The sequence below is a fragment of the Dasypus novemcinctus genome, chromosome X (genome assembly GCF_030445035.2).
Source record: "Dasypus novemcinctus isolate mDasNov1 chromosome X, mDasNov1.1.hap2, whole genome shotgun sequence".
Lineage (NCBI taxonomy): Eukaryota > Metazoa > Chordata > Mammalia > Cingulata > Dasypodidae > Dasypus > Dasypus novemcinctus.
Genome location: NC_080704.1, coordinates 174,656,281 through 174,676,923, shown reverse-complemented (window position 1 = coordinate 174,676,923; position 20,643 = coordinate 174,656,281). Strand labels below are relative to the sequence as shown.

Sequence of the window (20,643 nt, the reverse complement as noted above, 5' to 3'; positions counted from 1 at the left end):
TCCATGTGCTGTAGCGGTTCTCCAGAATGTATTTGCCAAGTGAAGTGGATGTGCCGCATTGATGGAAGAATTTGTAGATGTGGGAGGGTTGGCGTGGGTGGGGTGGTGGTTATATGGGGACCTCATTTTTTTAAATGTAAAATTCAAAAGAAAATAAAGAAGAAGAAGAAAAAATTGTTTACTGCTTAGTTCTACCAAACATTTAAAGAATTACACTAATCTTTCTCAAATTCTTCCAAAAAATTGAGGAGGAGAGAATATTTCCTCTATTCCTCTAAGGGCATCATAACACTGATATTGCAAGATAAAGCATGATAAAAATATCACAAGAAAAGTAAATCACAGGCTAATACCCCTTATGGATATTGATGCAAAAATCTTCAATGGATACCACAAACCAGTATATTAAAAGGATTATATACCATGACCAAGTGAGATTTCTCCTAGGAATGCAAGGATGGTTCAACATAAGAAAATCAATCAATATAATTCACCACATTAATGGAATGAAAGGAAAAAAAACAACAAATAATCTGTGCAGTTTTGGTACTTCAGCAGACAGCAGGTCCCCACAAGCCACCACGCAGGCTCCTTCTTTGGGACGGGACAGGATCAACACAGGAGCCTGGTGGGACCGATGTTTGTTGCACACAGCATTGCAGCAAGTCTCAAAGTTCTCATCCACCACGTCTCTTTCAACTTCCATGGGCGGCAGATGGCAACTTGCTTTTATCCAAGAGCATCAAGATCTTGGATAAAAGTGAAAGTGGTGATGTGAAGACACGTGGTAGATATGTGTGGTTTAGGATATGGGCCCAGCCAGAGTTTGGAAAGGTTTTCACTTCCTGTTCCTTTGATTGAGCAGTTGCTGTTTGAGAAGAAACAGGAGAAGTAAATGTTAAACTGCAAGGGCAGAGTCATTGGATTAAGATAATAGCTCTAGTGAAAAGCAGAATATCAGTTACCAATGTGAAATTTGCTCCCAAGCATATGGGTCTTATGTTAATAACCTGTTCAACAGATGGTATCCTAAGGCTGTTGGAGACATGAGATGTTAGGGACCTCAGACAGTAGTCTCTGCAGCAGAAAATTTCATGTAAGCTGAGCTATAGTTGTATTTCCTGGAACCCTTCAAGCTCTTATGCTCATTCTCCCATGATAGGAGTACAAACTGATGTCAGTGGTTCAAATGCAGACTTTTGAATATAATAAGACAGCAGGAAATATGCAGAAACAGAAACTCTCATGACAGTCACTGATCCTGTACATGATAATGCATTTTCTCCAACTTGGGAATGTGTTTTCATATTCTAGCTATAGCAACCAAAGATACGACCATTTTTATTTTACAATCTGCCAGGATAGAATTTATTTCCTCTGGTCGGCCAACAAAATTCTAAATTCACGTAGTGCTCAGTTTGATAGTCATAATTCTCAGGTCTGGCGAGTGAAATGGAATAAAACAGGAACAGGAGTAGCATCTTCAGGAAATGATCACTGTTTAAGATGGTGGAAAGCTAATTATATGAACAATTGGAAGTGTACTCATATTTTGAGCAGACGTGGCTCAAGCAGTTGAGCAACTGCTTCCCACATGGGAGGTTCCGGATTTGGTTCCTGGTGCATTTATACATATGTACATATAAGAAAGGTAATGGGAGCACAGTCAATGGGAGTTCTCAGACACTTTCTAGGTTCAAATATTCCAAATCTACAAAATTGACTAAATGGATGTTCTGCTGGCAGAAAGCACAGCAAGTGCAAGCTTACAGTGAATCTTTGCTGTTTGCTGCTTGTTGCATGCACTGGGGAACGGAGAACGAGTTCCTTTTCCCCTTTCCCAGTGCCCTCTGAGAGACCCTCCCAAGATAACCCAGCAGACTGCTTACTACTAAATGTAGTACAAAAAGCCTTTAAAAAGACATGTATTTGTATTTCATTTTTTATATTAGCCAGTTTATTCACACTATTTGAAACTTCTGAAATAAGTATGGAGAAGCTTTTCGCTGAGAGTTTGTCATCCAAATTTTTTTGAAATCTTCCTGAAAGTAACAGAAGTTTTAAAATGAAAAGGATTATCATCCTTATAGGTTGTTGGGAGGAGGCAAAAATATCATTTCCATTTGGAGAATATAGGCTTATTTATTTGCTTTGCTTTTCTAAAACAGTGAGATAAAAAGATGCATTTTTATCTATTCAATTTTAAGACTAAATAATTTTCATATGATTGTTTTCAGTGCTAATTTGTTTACCTTTTAAATAACTCATTGAAATGTAATATTCAGCATAATGCTGTCCTTTCTTTGGAATGTTTAAAATATACTAGTGAAGGCGTGAGAGAAGTAATGGTCATAAAATGAAAGCAATTTGACTCTACAGTTTGTAGCCAAGTTAAACACTGGTGTTGGTTAATTTTTTATTTAATATTAAAATGAAAAACCTTTGGTAACCTTTTAATTAGTATTCACTAAAGAGATAAATGTTTCTAATATGTTTGTATGTATGATTCCATGGCTTAAGTTTTCATCCAAGTCAAAATTTGGAAAAAAAACAAAATTTGAAAAGCTAAAATTTTGCTAAAGTCATGTATGCAAATGGACTTCAACCATTTCATATCCCAGGATTTTCTTAATTTAATTAGCTAATTTCATTTATTCATATCCTCTAAAGCTCTGACCTTGATGATAAAGCTATAAATTTTTAAGTTGCTAAAATATGTATTACGAGTAAGTAATAAAATGGGAGAATAAAAGTGTAACATACTTTGAGCCCTTTTGCTTATGAAATTTTCTGTAGTTATTCTAAAGTTTTTGCAGAAAAACTACGTATTATGTTCTGTGATTGTATTTCTTCAATGTATGTTGCAAAAACAAGCCATACTATGTGAAGTGTATTTTAACTGGTTCTCAGTATCATCTATGTACAGAAAAAGGTGTGCCTGCTGCGGTTACAAATAAAGCATTGCTTTTAAAAAAATCAGATTTGTAAATTTACAGTCTACCATCAACTATGTTTGCCAGATTAGAAAACATCTTAAATAGATGTAATTAATGTCTTTCTTTGTAATATTCATGCTGATGATTTTTAAAAAGCATTTAAATGTTAATAGATTATATTTATTTCAAGTTTCTACACTTGTTTAAGCAACCTTGCGTTGTATAAAGTCTTGATTTTTGCTATTATGTTCCGTTAGTTTTTGCATGAATATACTAAAGTAGTTTTTTCCAGTATGTGATTTTTCCTCTTTGGTTCTCTTTGTATTTTCTACTTTTATATTTTTCTTCTGTTTTTTTTTTCTTTTTCTTATATGAAAAACCCACTGTAAACATACACAATTGTGAAAGACTGAAAGTTTCCCCCCAAATATCAGGAAGAAGACAAGTAAGCCCACTGTCAACACTGTTATTCAATATTGTACTGCAAATTCCAGCCATTTCAGGGAAGAAAAAGAAATAAAATGCATCTAAAGAGGTAAAATTATCCCTATTTACAGACTACATGTCCTTACGTATAGAAAACACCAAAGAATCCACAAGAAAGCTACCAGAACTAATGAACTAACTCAGTAAAGTTGAAGGGTACAGTATCAACACTCAAAAACCATTAGGGAACCAGTATTGAACAATTTGAAGAGGAAAGTAAGAAACAATACATTTTCAATAGTACATAAAAAACAAAATACTTAGGAATATAAATTCAACAAAGGGAGTTGAAGGCTCGTACAATGAAAACTACAAATCATTGCTGAAAGGAATGAAAGTAGGCTTAAATAAATGCAAAGTCACTCCATGTTCATGGATTGGAAGATTTCATATTGTTAAGATGAAAAAAATAACTAAAGCAATCTGTAAATTCAATGCAATACCTATCAAAGTTCTAGCAGCCTTTCTTACAAGAAGGAAAAGTTGATTCTCAAATTCCTATGGAATTGCAATGGGCCCCTAATACTCAAAACAATCTTGAAAAAAGGGAAAAAAAGTCAGAGGACTCACACTTCCTGATTTCAGAAGTTACAACAAAGCTATAGTAATTGAAACAATGTGGTGATGGCATAAGGATAAACATATAGACAGATGGAATAGAACTGAGATTCAAAGAAAAAAACCCACACATCTATAGCCAGCTGAGTTTCATCAAGGGGAGCAAGTCAACTGAATAGGGGAAAAATCATCTTTCAACAAATGGTGCTGGGACAACTGGAAATCTACGTGCAAAAGAATGAATTTGGTTCCCCACCATATATAAAAAATAATTCAAAATGAATCAATGTCCTAAATATAAGGGTTATGTTATGAAACTCTTAGAAGAAATCATAGGAAAATGTTATCAGTACTTATATTAGGTGATGAATTGTTAGATTTTACATCAAAAGCACAAGGAATGGAAGAAAAGTGGACTTCATTATATTTTTAAAAATGTACGTATCAAAGAACATTATCAAGATAGTAAGAAGAGAGGCTGCAGAATGGGAGAAAATATTTGGTAATCAAATATCAGAAAAGGGTTTATATCCAGGATATAAAACTCCTATAATTCAACAACAATACTCCTGAATTATACACTTGAAAGTGGTTAAAATGAGAAATTGTGAGTTGTACATATATTACCAATAAAAAGTTAAACACACTGCAAGGAAGCTGATGTGGCTCAACTGATAGAGCACCCGTCTAGCATATGGAGGGTCCGGGGTTAGATCCCCAGTGCCTCCCAACCAGTGAGTGGTAAACTGGCCCATGCACAGCACTGCCGTGGGCAAGGAGTGCTGTGCCACACAGGGACATCCCTGCCTAGGAGTGCCCCATGCGCAAGGAGTGGGCCCTATGAGGACAGACACACCACATGAAAAAAGCGCAGCCCGCCCTTAAGTGGTGCCACACACGCAGAGCTGATACAGCAAGATGACACAACATAAAAAAGAAGCAGTTTCCCAGTGCTGCCAGATAATGCAAGCAGACGCAGAAGAACACACAGTGAATGGACACAGCAGACAACGCGGGAGGGGGGGAAGGGGAGAGAAATACATAAAAATCAATCTTTAAAAAACAAAAACAAAAACACACTGCACACACAAAAAAAGGGCAAAGCATTTGACTTGACATTTCTCAAAAAAACATATGCAAATGTCCAATAAGCACATGAAAAGATGCACATCTTTAGTCATTAGAGAAAGGCAAATCAAAACTGCAACGAGATACCAAATCATACCTACTAGGATGGCTATCATTTAAATAATGGAAAATAACAAATGTCGGCAAGAACAAAAATAGAAATATTTTCGATGGGAATGTAAAATATGCAGTTTATGGAAAACTGTTTGGTGTTTTCTCAGTAAGTTAAACATAAAATTACTATATAACATCACAATTCCACTTCTCAGTATATATCCTAAAGAACTGGAAATGGGGGTTCAAACAGATATTTGTACACCAGTGTTCATGGTAGCGTATTCACAATAGCTGAAAGGTGGAAACCACACAAGTATCTATCAACACATGAGTGAAGAAACAAAATGTGGCATAGATATATACAATGGAATATTATTCAGCCAAAAAACTGAAGTGCTGGTACATGCTGCAACATGGATGAACCTTGAGTACATCGTGTTGAAGAAAATAAACCAGACAAAAAAGACAAATGCCTGATTTCTCTTATATGAAATATTTACATTAAGGAAATTCATGAAATTGAAGGCAGAATAGGCAGTTATCTGGGCTTGGGTGAGGGGGAGCGGGTTGGTGGAATGCGTAGTTATTGCTTAATGGGTACAAGTATTTTCTGTTTGGGATGACGTAAATATTCCAGAAATAGCCAGGAGTGAAGGTATACAACATTGCCAATGCACTTAATGTCACAGAATTGTACACTTGAACATGGTTAAAATGATTTTCACGTCATATATAGATAGAGATATAGATATGGATATTGATAAACCCACAATAAAATATTTTTTAAACAAAGACTTCCCAAGAAAAGAAAACTACAGACCATTATCTCTTATGGACATGGACATATTCTCAAGAAAAAACTAGCAAAATGAATCCAGGAACATATAAGGAGAATTCAACAATAATAACCAAGTGGGATTTCCCTAAGGAATGCAATGTTTGCCTTAATATAATACCCACATCAATGGAATAAAAACCAAATGTGTTATAGTCAATCAATAGAATATTATTTAGCTGTAAAACGGGAATGAATTTCTGTAACATGTGACAACAGAGATGAAATAAGAAGATAACATGTTGAGTGAATTAAGCCAGACACAAAATGACAGATAATGTCTGTCCTCACTGATAGAATAAGCAATCTCTTAGAGTCAGAATCTACAATATAGATTACCAGGGAATGGGTTGGGGGTAGGGAGTTAAGGCTTAAAGCGTAGAGTTTCTACTGGAATGATGGAAATGTTTTGGTAATGGATGGTAGTGATGGTAGCAAAACATTGTGAATGTAACTAATAACTCTGAAATATATCTGAATGTGGTTAAAAGGGGAAATGTTGAGTTGTATATATGGTACTTAAAAAAAAAAAAAGAAGTTATCTGCTCATTTTACCATTGCTGACATTCTGGGTTTACTCCTATTGACTGATTTTCCCACCATTTTGGGTCAGTTTTCTCCATGCCTTGCATGTCAATATATTTTCACTAGATTCTCAACAATATGGATTTTTATATAAATGTTTGGATTTTGTTGTTGTCCTCTAAAAGTTGTTGAATTTCATTTTGGCAGGTAGATAAGCTATTTGTGTGGATCAACTTGGTCCTTTCAAGTCTTGATTTTAGTTGTTTTAGAGTAAGTCTGGAGGTTTTTCTGAGGGTTGGTTTAGTTCTATCACTAAGGTATAATCCTGCTGTAGTCTCTACTGAATGTTCTGGGTGTTCAACAAGGTATGTCCACTCTCACTTGTCATTATATGAGCATCTCCCAGGCCTGTAAGAGCTTTTGGAAATGTTTAGCTTACAGCTCCCCAATAGTTTTTTTTATCCAATGTTTGGAGTTTCAAACCACACATTAGAAGCTGAATATTCAACTAGACTCAGGGGCCTTTATTTGACTTCTGGAGTTCTTTCTCTGTATAGCTCCCTGTCTTCTGATTTTCTGTCCCCCAAATACCAAATACCTCATCTTCCCCAAACTCCAACTGTTTCTTCCACTCAGCAAGGCTTATATGCTTTGTTGGGTTCTTCCTCCCAATGCCAGTGGTCAGAAAAATGTCTCCAGGAAGAACCAGTGATATGAAAGTTCATCTTAATTTTCTTCCTTCAAAGATCACAATCCTGTACTGCCTCTTGTCCAATTCTGAAAACACTTCCTTTATATGTGTTGTCAAGCTTTCTAGTTGTTTTACAGCAAGAAGACAAGTCTGTTACCAGTTCCTGCTTTTTGTCCAAAACTGCAACTTGATCATTCTACTGTAGTGTTTTCACCTGTCTTATTGGACTTTTCCTATTCAACCTTCACCGGACAATGTATAGTTTAATGGATTTAGTACAAACTTTGGAGCCAGAGAGATCTAGGTTCAAATACTGATACTGCTGCTTTCTAGTTGGGCAAACTTGTAAATGTTACTTAGTGTCTATGAACTTCAATTTCATCAGCTACAAAATGTTACGTAAAGTTGCTCTTGGGAATAACTGAGGCCATGTACAAAGAAAGATCTTTGTAGGCTTCAAAAAATGGTGGCTATTACTATTTTTTATTAAACAGCTGTTTATGCTTTATTTACTCTAAGCAATTTTGAGTCAGGCATTTGCCCTATTTATTTTTGTGCGCACTGTACCTTTGTACAGGGACTCAAGCATGGTAGGCTTCAATATAAATTTGTTGACTGAATAAATGCTGATGACTTACGGTGGATTAAATGAGTATTTTAAACTTTCTTTTCAATGAACTTCACGTAGGCTTGTTTAAATGCCAAAATGGTACTCTTAGTTTCAACTTGTTTGTTCTGGATTTGGTATGTTAAAGGACTAAGAGTTCTCTGTCAAGCAGGAAGAAGCAGATTTCAGGTGCTGGACCATAATGTTTATACTTCTGTTTCCAGCTCTTTTTTATCACTATCTGAATGACTGCTCTTCTGAAGTCTTAGATCTCCATTTTGATATCCTAATGTAAATGCTAAAAGAATGACTCTTCTCATGAGTCCCGAATTTGTTACAAACCATAGTCCATCTGTTTACTGATAGACAATTATCTTCAAGTGGAAAACTAGAAGCACATGCTAAAATACTAGATCAATCACCCAACTGAATGTAATTCCAGATACCTAAGTAATATTTTCCCAACATGCAGTTGACTACATATCATTAAATCTTCATTTTGAAAAACTCTCAATTTAAATAGAACCTAGCCTAAAATATAATATTGGTGTTAGTGTAATAATATTGTAGTATTATAACCATCTTTTTTTTTCACCCAAACAGTACAATTTAAGGCTTATTCCATTTTTTTTTTAAACTAACCTTATTTTTTTTTTCTTTTTAGTAGGTATCAGGGATTAAACCCAGGATCTCATACATGGGAAGCAGGCACACAACCGCTGAGATCTACCTACTACTCTATGACAGTTGATTTTTTATTTTATTTTTTTTTCAGGACGCACCCAGGATTGAACCTGTGACCTTGTACATAGGAAGCAGATGTTCAACCACTTGAGCTACATCTGCTCCTCAAAACTAACTTTTCTTTCTTTTTTTTTAATTGACTTTGTAAAAATATTATATTAAAAAAATATATATATATGAGGTCCCATTCAACCCCACCACCCCCACCCCACCTCTCCCCCCCCAGCAACACTCATTCCCATCATCATGACACATCCATTGCATTTGGTAAGTACAACTTTGGGCACCTCTGCACCTCATGGTCAATGGTCCACATCATGGCCCATACTCTCCCCCATTCCATCCAGTGGGCCCTGTGAGGATTTACAATGTCCAGTGATTGCCCCTGAAGCACAATCCAGGGCAGCTCCATGTCCCAAAGACGCCTCCACTTCTAATCTCCTCCCGCCTTTCCCCATACACATCAGCCACCATGTCCACTTTTCCCAATCCAATACCACCTTTTCTATGTGGACACTGGATTGGTTGTGTCCATTGCACCTCTATGTCAAGAGGAGGCTCAGATTCCACATGGATGCTGGATGCAATCCCCCCACTTTCAGTTGTAATCACTCTAGACTCCATGGTGTGGTGGTTGTCCCTCTTCAACTCCATCTTAGCTGAGTGTGGTGAGCCCAATAAGTCAGACTGTAGGTGCTGGAGTCTGTTGAGGCGCAGGACCTGGCCATCACACTGTCAGTCCAGAGATTCAAATCCCCCAAATATATCCCAAACCCCAACACCAACTGCACCTCCAGCACATTAGCATGAAAGTCCCATGAAGAGAGATCCCATCTGAGTCCAGATTCATCACACATAAACATCATTTCCAAAGAGGGGCCATCTGACCTGGTAGTTAACCCCATCGGCCATGACCATAACTCCCACGGGTCTCTTTAGCCCTCAAAGGAACCAATAGCTAGGGGTTGTATCTGCTCTATCTGTCTCTCAGACCCCGCTCAGTTGTGCACAAGGGCAATCCTTCTGACAGCCTCCAGACTCTTTTTTAGAGACTCGTAGCCATATAAACTCATTTCTCCTTTCCATTTCCCCCTTACATTAAGTCAAACAGCATTTTAAAGTCATGTTATTTTTTTTATGTAGACAGGGATATTCTGCTGATCCGCATTGAACCTTCCGTATAAGGTCATTTTTCAGTTGCATCATCAGTTGGTAGTTGATAGTGGTCCCTCGGTGCCAGGGAGGCTCATCCCCGGGTGTCATGTCCCACGCTGGGGGGAAGGCATTGCATTTACATGCCGAGTTTGGCTTCGAGACTGGCCACATTTGAGTACCATGAAGGCTGTCAGGAGGAAATTCCCAGGCACAATGCTGCTCTAGGCCTTGTTCTTATTTCAGGCCCATCAGCTCACAAGCATAGTCACTAGCGTCAGGGGCTCACTGTTGAACCCCCACTCCCCCCCGGTCCCCGCCGCTGCACCTGGGAGACTGTCACTGCTCCCATAGGGACCACGACAGAGCACCACTGGCGAGGAACCCAGTACCCCCCCTGCTGTGGTTTTTAATTGTTGCCACTATGTGTACATCCAAACATTACCATGCACCCTGAACATAGGTTCTGTATAGCTCCCTGTCAGCCATATATCACCTGTCATTGGTATCCCATACCAGTATCCCTCCATTGCCATTGTTAAACCACTCTGTGATCCAGAACTCCCTGAAATTTGAAGCCCAATATAATGTCAGGTTTCCTTACTAGGAAATGGCATATAGCGATGGGTTTAAAGGTTAAAACTAACTTTTCTTAACCTAAGCTTTAATAACAATAATATCCTAAGTGTTCCTACTTAAGATTACTCAATATGCTCAGCTTTTCCTCTGCTATAACATATACTCTTTTTCTCCTTATGCAAGTGAGTAATACACAGATCATCAGTGTGGCTTTTCCCACTCACAAGAAGAAAATCATTTTCTGATATGTTGCAGAACGATTCATACAATTTTTTTGTATGAGATAGAAGTCTGATGGGAAAGTCAACTCAACCAACTTTCATGCCTCTTTACACAGTTAGTAGGGGATAACAATTACATTCTGTAATGCAAAACAGAAAAATAAATTGAAAAAAAATGTCCTCATTTGACAAAAAGAAATGTAGTGGAAAGGATTACAGTCCCACAGTGAAGAGAGGATGAAGCGGATTTGAAGGTTGAATATTTCCTTTAGATAATATTCCTCCTCCATCGTTTTCAATAATTAACTCCACTTCCAAGAATCGGAGATACTCTTGCCCATACTATATTGTATCAAACAAGTCATATATGTTTCACGAGATATGATGCTACAAAAACCATCAGACTATAACTCAAAAACGCAAAACGTCAGTTCAGAGTTTAGTAGAAAAAAAATGGGTTCTGAATGAAAAGGCTTTTTTAACCTACTGGCTGCAATACAGAGCAGTTCTAAGGAATTCAGAAAATATCTTTCTAGTACACATTTAAAGGGTGCCATTTACTTCTGCAACAATGTACTTTACATTCTCATTTCCTAAATACAAAACGTTTGCATAAATGTGTTAGCACAAAACGTTGAGAATGGGCTTCACATAGAAAAAAAAATTGTCCAGGTAAACCATAGCTTTATTATACTTTATGGATTCTTTTATGAATGTCATAAAAAAAGAAAAAATCTATTGAAAAATATTCTTTTTAAATTGAAATGAATCACAAAAATCCATGCTAAATGCAAATCATTTTTATTACATTTTGAAAATAATGGAATATAGAATGAATGTTTGGCCATATGCTTAAAAAGTAAATGATATTAAATAGATCAAATGATAAAATTTTGAGTTGGTTCTTTAGAAATACTTGTAACTTTTATAAGAAAGCAATATTCTCTGCCTTTAGCTCATCCTCAGAAAAACTTGCTTGTATGAATTACTTACTCTTCAGTGAAATCAGTGTTTTAACAGATGAGAAAAATGTAACATTCTCCATCAAGATGCGCAGGTAGAAGGAAAGCATATTAAAAAAATCCCGTGGCATACCTAGGAACTCTATATAATATTTAGGTGCAAAGGTTTATAAGCTTCTCAGAAAATTAGAAAATCACAGGATATGAACACCTATAATATGCTAAAAATAATTCCCAAAAAGGTACAATGGCTTGATAAACTAGCTCATCAGTCTCCAAAGTAGTTTTGGATAAACTTGACCCTCTATTTACAGATGTCTGTACGTGTAAACTAGAGCTCTAGTAAAAACTAGAGCATTTTAAGCAACCTGGGTTAACTACCCCTACCCGAAAGATGTACTTTTCCTTCACCATTTAAATTGAGAATAAAATCTAATAAAATCCCATACCCAATTCCAGAACGTGTGTTAATTGCCAATATATAGGTGAGTTCTGTGAAGAAGCCTGTCTAGAGGTTTATCTCTAGAGTGTAGTATAGGTGTCTACTGATCTCTGTCCAGTTGAATATAATAGGGAAATCAGCCTCCCCAGATTCCCAAAGTACTAGAGCTGCCATTGGGTTTGTTTGGCCTTACTAGCTAGGCTGAGACCCAAGGAACCTCTATGAAGAGTGGAGTTCTGGACTGAGGTGGTATAGGATTAGATAAAGCGACAAGGACACGTTTAGGATGGGGTTTACAGCCACATAAAGCTGTACTGTCTTAGACCTTCTAGCATCCTTACTTGGGTTCCATGTCTCATTTTCCTAATGACGTTAGGTTTTAAGAGTTCTTATAATTTTAGAATTTTTAAATTTCAAGTTTGTGTGCTTTTAACATTACTGAGTCAATTGTCAAATTATAATCTCACATTCACATTGTTCCTCACACCTTAAAAAACATATCATTAAGTGAATACTACCAACACTGAAAATTTTCAACTATTGATAGACATTTTGTTTGCCTTTCTGCAATCAAGGTAAGAAATACTCTGAAAAATTAAATTTTATTACAATAATTTTTCTAAATCTTACAACATTCTTATAACACGATTTTGCTACAAACCTTCTTTACCATGGATCACTGGTGGAAAAGCAGCATATGCTGCTTTATCAATATTTTGTAAACGTTCTATTTTAATATAAAAACTCTATTTGTTTTTAAAAATCATTGATTTAGGGGTTACCAAGAGTAAAGAGATTTCAGCAAAGCTATGTAGGATACAGGAAATGTTTGGAAAGTTCAGGATTGGGGAACCAAGCCAAAGAGACAGAATTTTTGATGCTTTCCAACTTGCCTATAATGCCCCCCTTAATCTCTGCCAATCAAAATATGATTCATCCATAAAATCACGAACTCAGTGAAGTCTCCCACACACACTGCAAATTAATTCTTATTTCTGTATCCTAAGTGCACAGCCGTTGGAGTCCAACTGGCTTGGTTTGAATTTTGGCCCTGTGTATGGAGCCTTGGGGTAATTTCTTTAACTCTCAGTTTCCTTATTTGTAAAATCAGGAAAAAATAGTATCTACCTAATAAAATAGCTGAAAAGATTAAAAAGGGATAATACATGTAAAGCCCTGTGAACACCGCTCAGTATTGTTACTTAATAATATCATTCATATCCTTGCCAGTATTATTTTTCATTATATTAAGTAGCTGTCTCTTCATCCAGAGTCTTCAAGGACAGAAACTGTATCTTTTACTTCTTTGTTTTCCTCATAGTGCCCAACAAGTTATTATTCTCTTAATACAAATAAAAAACATCCCAAATATTTTAGAATCGTGGCATGGAAGGGAACTTAGAGGTCATTTAGTTCAACTTTCCCCCCAAATCATGATTTTCTTTTGCATCACCCTAGAGGCAAACACCAATACTCTATCTTGAACACAAGTATAGATCTATATTTGAACACAGCTGGTGAAAAGTAGCTCACCACTTAACAAGGCAGCCAGATTTATCAAGTAGCCATCACTGTTAGAAAATACATCCTAAGGAGGTAGAAAAGCTTGGCAGCTTCTGGAAAATGATTTGGTGATATTCATTCAAGAAACACAAATTTTCAAGCCCTGTAAATTTCACTCCTGATAAAGTAATCTTAGAAAATAAGGGGGAAATCATCCATATGTAAAAGGTATTTATTATAATATTTTTGTAGCAAAATCAGGAATTAAACTAAATGCTCAAAAGTAGAGAAATAATATAGTTTAAAATATGATTTGTCCATTGTTGTTCAAAGTTCATAGCAGCATTATTCCACAATTGCCAAAAGATGGTCACAACTCACATGTCCATCAAGTGATGAATAGATAAATAAAATGTTATATATAGAGAGTGAAAATTATTGTCATAAAAAATGCTGATACAAGCTACAACATGGATGAACCTTGAAAACATTATGCTAAGTGAAATAAGCCAGAACCAAAAGGCAAATATTGTGTGATTCTACTTATGTGAAACACCTAGGAGAAGCAGAATAGTGATTACCAGTGGCTGAAGGAAAAAGGAATGGGATTTATTGCCTAACAGACAGAGTTTCCGGCTTGGGTGATGGAAATATTTCGGTAATGATGGTGTTGACAGTAGCACAATATTGTAAATATAATTAATGTCATTGAATTGTACACTCAAAATAGTTAAAATGGCAAATTTTATGTTATATATTACAACAAAAGAAATAAATGGAAAATATAAGAGTTAATGTGGGATACAGTTTAAAAATGAATGCTAAAAATAAACACCAAAATAAAAGAATGTTAAAAAAAGGAAAAAAAAGAATGCTAAGTATGAAAGGCAGACAAATTTATATATATACCATGATTAAAACAATATACAAATTCGTACTTCTAAGGATAAAGCCTGGAGAGGATGGGATATATAAAAATGAAAATAGTATTGAGAGAATGGTCAGACAATGGGAGGAAGATTTGCATTTCTTTCTAAATTGCTTTAATCTTTTTTTTTAATTTAAGTAAAAATTCTTCCTTCTATTATGCCAAAATCAAACTCTGTGCCCACTGTGATTTTCACCTATTGGCTATCATTCTGCTCTTTGAAGATGCACAAAAGGAATATACTTGAAATCCTTGAAAATGATGATTATGGTTTTAGTACTCTTCCTCTGGCGGCAGTCTGGAAAACAGATTCGAGAGGCACAGTTGACAGCAGGGAGACCCCGTTAGAAGAGTCAGCTGGTAACGATGAGGAAAGCAACAATGACGGCCTACACCTGCTCAGTGACGATAGGGACAGACTGCAGAACGAGTTCAGAGGGAGAAGAGCCTGAATATTTGAGGGAAAACAGACTGGAAACAGCAACCAAAGGATGTGGGAAGTGAGGACAAAATAGGAGCTGAATCGGTTCCTGGTCAGGCTGCCTGGAAAAAGTGATGGGGTAACACCAAGAAAAGTAACTAGGGGGAGTGAGAAATACGTTTGGTCTGAAGTTAAAATTCCATTAGGAGATACTGACTTTTAGGTACCTATAGGTATGGTAGGTAGGTAGGTATGCAGTTGGAAGGAAGGAAGGAAGAGAGGGAGAGAGAAAGGGAGGGAGGGAGAAAGGGAGCGAGGGAAGGGGGGAAAGATAAATTTGGAGTTGAAGAGACAGAGAAATTTGAAGGCAGCAAAAGCAAAGAAAAATAAGCAATGAAATAGAAGGCAAACAAACAAAAAAACCCAAAAGCAAAAATTGACTTTTTGAAAAGGCTAATAAAATTACTGTTTCGGTAAATAATATTATAAATAACAAATGAGGTACAAATAAACAATACCAAATATAAAAAGAGGGAAATAACTAAAGAAACAATAGGTTTCTTTTAAGTTATAAGAGACCTCCAAGAATAAATTCATACTAGAATATATGAGCAGCTGAAGATATGAGGGAGAGAAAGTTCATAAATTCATATTTTTTGGTATGAAATTCCTCATGGTGGACTTTTATAATTTAAAAAATCTCTTGTTTCTGAAGTTACATCCTCTTTTTAAAGAAAAACAAGCAGTATATCTCTAGGTTTTGTAGTAGACAAAATTTTCTTAAGCAGTACCAAAAACTGCCAAGTAAAGGTAAGAAGATTAAAAAATCAGACTATTTTAAAATTAGGAAACTCTCTTCATTAAAACACAGAATTAGGAGAGTAAATATGCTATTCATAAAGTGGAAGAACATATTTATAATATCTATTTGTGACGAAGGCCTCAATCGCACAAAATATATATATCTATATATATATGAAGAACTCCTATAATCATAAAGGAAGAAAGATAATCCAATGGGGAAGAAACGGCAAACAACATAAGGTACTTCACTAAAGAAGATATGTAACATGGCCAATAAAAACATGAAAAGGTGCTCATCTTCATTAGTCATCAGGGAAATGCAAATTAAAAATAGACTCACATACCACTCCACACCCACCAGGATGGTTAATATGAAAAGATGGAAAATGCTAAGTGCTGGCGAGGATACGGAGCAACCACAAGTCATATATTGTCACACGTTGCTGATGGAGCATAAATTGGCAAAACCACTTTGGAAACTATTCTACAGTGTCTATTCAAGCTGAATGTATGCAGATAATCTGACCTAGCAATTTTACACCTAGGTATATTTGCCTAAATATATATTTTTACATATTTATATACACTATATATATATATATATACATATTTCACTAAAAAACATGTTCCAGAACATTCAGGGAAGAACTATTAATAATATCCTCCAAATGGAAGTACTCAAATGCTCATCAATAGTAGAAGAGATAAACTGTGAGAATGGTCTGTAATAACGCTCAAGAAGATGGTGAAATCTCACAATGTTTGTTTTCTTCTTAACTTGAATGGATATTCTCATTATTTAAAAACTGTACATATTATTTCTGTATATTCTGCTGTATGTATATTTCAAAATAAAGGAAATTTATTTTTATTATTTTAGGAGGTACTAGGGATTGAACCCGGGACTTTGTACATGGGAAGCAGGTGCACAACCACTGAGCTACATCAGCTCTCCAAAATAAAATAATTGTAAAAGCTATAAAGTAAGCCTTCTAAGTACGTACGTACGTATATGCACACGTATGAATGAGTGTGTATATGTGCATAATTCATGAAGGAAAAGAATAACAGGAGCCCTTAGTGGGAATACGTCGGTAAGTACTTAACGAGACTTAACTAAATGTCCTCATAATGTGAGAAAGGAACTTAAGTTAACTGAGCTGACCACAAAGTTCATGTCTTTGTATATATACTTGCTACTGAATTTACCTTTGGGAAGTGTTATCACCATGTCTTCTTTGATCTGGCTGTCCTGCTTTCATTTCAGTTGGTTAAAGAGAAAGAAATTCTTAATTAAAATTTTAATCCAGTTGAAGCATGCTCATTCTTTTCCTGATTTAACTTTTCTAAGTTAGCTATATCTTCCTTGAGTGAAATCAGGAGAAAAAATTTGCACTGAAGGCTAAAATAATTATCATGCCTGATATTGTGAAAATTCTTAATAAAAACTAAAACTGCTATGTAGTTATTTATATTAAGTTGAATTAAACCAGGATCTGTTTTCAATGTATTAAACATAAAAGAGTTAAAGAATTAGAAGAGGAATAGTCAAAAATGACTTAGCACATTTATCTCTCTTTAAATAGGATGAAAACTATCTCAAGCAAGTAATTTATCATCCTAATCTTCAAATATCTCCTGAAATTATTTTACAGCATCCTTCCCACTAAGCAGAAGGCATTGAAAATTCTTTTTGTGGAATTGTAAACCCTTTTAATACAATGTTGGCTATAGAGTAAACAATTTCATGCACACAAGAGCCAGTTAGAGTGTGGATTTACCGAGGGCACGGTAGGGTCCTATTAACTCCAAGGCTCCACTGGAGGAAGTCGGAAGGCAAAGGGTTCAAGCCTGTCTGTCTGTCTTCTCGGCTCCAACCCCCTCCAGCCCATTGGCTTTCCGCAATTCTCCATGATTAAAAAATCAAATAGCACAGAAGGGCTTAGAATGAAAAGCACTAGGCCACTCCCTGTCCCCTGAGGCCACCGCTTAGAACACATTAAACTTGTTCTACTTCTAATTCCTCTGGAGGTATCTGACCTCTATAAGGCATGTATTAAAACTCCATGTTTTGATACTTTAATCCGAGGAGCCCAAAGTTTCTGGATTACCAGCCTAGTATGTTATTTATGTGGAGGACAATTCAATGCCCTTGAATCTCTCCCGCAAGCAGGCGCACACACACGCGCGCGCGCGCACACACACACACACACACACACACACACACAAATGATTGCCTACGGGCCAATTTTGGATCGCTCCCAGGGGAGTGACAGCATGGCTTTCCTTTCTTCCATGGTACCAGGATCTAGAATCTATTTCAGAGTCTAATCTATTTCAAGTCCTTCCTCCAAGTGCCCCTGTGTTCACACTTCCCAGGACAGCTGTACAGCTTGCCCCCCCCTCCATGTCCTGCTGGGGTGAGGGTGGGGCTCTCTCCAGATCCCACGTCTTCCTTCCCTTCATTTATTCCCTTATTTTACATGAGAATATCCTCAAGTAACTTCTTGAGAAAAGTAAACATTTCAAGTCCTTCCTTACATGACCAAAACCGTCCTCGGTCTACCCTCACACATGATGGAGAGCTTGAGGAGAAAGTGAAACTCATTTTCCTTCATACTAGCCAGGACAATTCCCTCCCAATTCTGCCACTGGTGTAAAGGGTGGTACAGCTGAATCCTCCTTCCTTTATAGAGGACCTCAGTTGTTGGTTAGTTTTCCCCTTCTCTGGAAGGTTTAGAAACCATTTTAATATCAGATTTCTATCCTTCTGATCTGCCTTTCCCGTATCAATTATTTTTTCTTATATTAGTTCATTATCTGGGCAATTTTCATATTTTAGGTCCTTTATCATTTCCTTCCATCTGTTTTCATTTCAGTTTCTGGAACCTCCTTTAGATGTATGTTCGCTCACCTGCTTACTAGTCAATCTTTCTCACCTTGGCTCTCATGTAGGTCAATCTTTGTCTTTTTCTTCTCTCCATGAGGCATCCAAAAGTCACTTTGTATACCTTAATGAACTTTTTATTTTGACTATTATATTTTAAACATCCAAAAGCTCTTTCTTGTTCTCCGAATATTCTCATTTCCTAACATCCTGTTCTTGTTTAATGAATGTAATGCATTCTCAGATCCCTCCAAGGGTAGCAAAAAAGAAGGCGAGTTTTTGCTTACATTCTCACTTCTCCTTGAATTACGTTTATCAGGACCCTATTTTCCCCTTTGTTTAGGTGATGTTGCTCTCTTGTGCAGCAGACTTTCTTCAGACATTTCTTCAGTGAAATCTTGAACATTCACTCACACTTAAATGTGAGCAACTAGAAACCTGGCTGGATGCTCTGCATGTCTGGGTGGGGTTTGTTCAATGGTAGCTTCAGCTAAAACACCAGGGGACTGCTAGATGCCACAGCCCCCAAGGCTTGACATCATCTTCCCTGGTTACCAGAGAGGCCGACTGGTTTCTCTGCAGAGAATCCAACCACCAGCACCATCATCATCATCAGAGATAAAGACCCACCTTCCAGCCATTCCACACGGCAGCATCGGGAAGAAAGGGGTCCAGCTCCATTCCATCTCAAAGCACCTTGGACTAAGACCTGACCAAGGGGGCTGCCTTATCACCTACCTGCACACGCAGGCATGTGTGCTGCCAGTTGAGCATGAGCCCTCACCCCAGCGCCTTGCCCCCCTTCTCTACCTCTTGCCCAAAGAGAGTGTCCACCTCTGAGCTGCCAGGCCTCTCCACAGAGGGTGTGGCTGGAGCCAGGCCCCGGCTGTCGGTGGGGGTGGCCTTGACACAGGACCAGCTCTTTTCACTGGAAAGGCAGAACTGCCACCATTTGAGCAGCAAGGCCAAAGACGCCAAGGAGACATTTTCTCCTCCCAAATGCTGCCTCCCCGACAAGCCCTGCCTACAAGGTCCTCCAGCAAAAGTTGCCAAGAACAGGCTCAACAATGAAAGCCAGACCTAAATCTCATCCCTTCTCCTGAGGGCCTCGACTCCCCCAGAAGAGGGAGAAAGGCTGGGGGCAGGGAGGTAAGGAAAGGAGGGTGGACATAGGGCAGAGTCAGGTTGGTGGATCGTGCTCTGCTAAGCCCCCTGACCACCACGGCCTGGGATGTCAGCTTCCTGGTTGGGGAAAGTGAGGGGTGGGGTCACAAAACTGCAAAGGGCACAAGATGCTTGAATGAGGAGCGCCAAGCTCCAGCTGGCTGCCGACTCCCAGGTCAGGGTTTCCCTTCCTGCAGCCACTAATGAGCGGCTGTGCCCACCAGGCAACTCCAAGAGGCCTGGCCCGGGCGCTGGCGCAGCTTCCTTCCAGTTTCCAGGCCAGGAGCGTTGGAAGGCCTGGCTCCTGTGTGCACCTGCAGTCAAGTTGCTGCCCAACCAGCTTCACTAAGACGCGGTCTGGATAATTCATGCCTGCACCCACTTCGCCTCGGTTTCGGACGGGACCCCCGCACCCTGAAGTGCCACTCTGAGCCCTGACCAGCCTTAGCCCCTGCCAGGCCCGTGGATCAGAACTGGGAATAGACAGCATCTCTGGGCGACCTTTCCACACTCACAGCTGCTCCAAGGTGCCCCCAGGACCTTGAATTTGAAGGAGAGAAAAGCACGTCTCTGAGACGGGATGTACTTGGCCGAGCCCACTGCAGCCAAGGAACAAGGCTGGGCTGGGGCTTATTCTAGGGCCAGAGCACTGGGGGGAAGCCAAAGCTGCTAATTCCTCCTGCCAATGAGTGGGTGCAGGATGGGTCCTTGGCATGCCTGGAGGTGGGGTGGGGGGCACTGGGACAGTGCTGGCCCCTCGAAGCCCCTGTAGAGCACCTAGGATGCATTTGGCCTGCACTGAGCCACCGGGAGCCACCCTGAGGACCAGCAGAGGGCTCCTCGAAAGCCAGGGCCCAGGACTCCTCCTGGACCTAGGGTGCAGCCACCAAAATTTGTACAAAACCTCTTCTGAGTGAGTCTGCACAGCAGCCAGAAACAGAAAGCCCAGGATCAACCACTCTCTCTGCAGATGGAGGTGGGACGCAGAGTCCACATTTTAACCAGCTCTGTCC

General features: G+C 38.2%; 1 pseudogene; it reads left to right on the top strand.

The window, feature by feature from the left end:
• The first annotated feature begins 637 nt into the window (after positions 1-637).
• On the top strand, positions 638-1,579 carry LOC101419792 (nucleoporin SEH1 pseudogene; annotated as a pseudogene).
• Positions 1,580-20,643: the final 19,064 nt, after the last annotated feature.